Source organism: Cynoglossus semilaevis, unplaced genomic scaffold, assembly GCF_000523025.1.
Source record: "Cynoglossus semilaevis isolate Cse_v1.0 unplaced genomic scaffold, Cse_v1.0 C18848275, whole genome shotgun sequence".
Taxonomy (NCBI): Eukaryota; Metazoa; Chordata; class Actinopteri; order Pleuronectiformes; family Cynoglossidae; genus Cynoglossus; species Cynoglossus semilaevis.
In genome coordinates, this window is record NW_007592684.1 from 1 (window position 1) to 530 (window position 530).

Sequence of the window (530 nt, forward strand, 5' to 3'; positions counted from 1 at the left end):
CTTGGCCTGAAATTAAATAAGTTGTTTGATTTTCATCCAAAAACAAATAGTTTTCAATTGTGCAAGTACACAGGAGGCAGAAGAGAAGGTGTTCCGTATTTATATTTCATGTCTATCTAACTGTCTGTTTGGATTTCACCCTGACAGTCCGCGTCATTACCTCCGACACAGGCCAGAGTAGTCTTGAAGGCGCAGCTCTCCATTCCTCTCTCGATCATCTTCTGCTCGTCAGTCTTTGCAGGCACAGGCAGTGCTCCCATAACGGCGGGGTTCAGCTCCTTCACAGGCCGCTTGTCCCCAATGAGATGCTCCAGGATCATGCTGTAGTGAAGAGTTGGGTTGTCTGGGCTTGTTCCAACCGTAACCGGAGTTGTTGGGTTTGAGGGAGCCATAGACACCGCGGAAGGAACGCCAGCAGCACCCGTGAAGGAGGCCGCCATGCCTGCTGATGACGGCGGAAATGTAGGTAAATGTATCCAACAATTAACATGTCGTAGATTCACTACATTTTAATGCTACTGTAAAAGGGA

General features: G+C 48.1%; 1 pseudogene; it reads right to left on the bottom strand.

The window, feature by feature from the left end:
- Positions 1-21: 21 nt before the first annotated feature.
- On the bottom strand, positions 22-495 carry LOC103399673 (mitochondrial import inner membrane translocase subunit Tim22 pseudogene; annotated as a pseudogene).
- Positions 496-530: the final 35 nt, after the last annotated feature.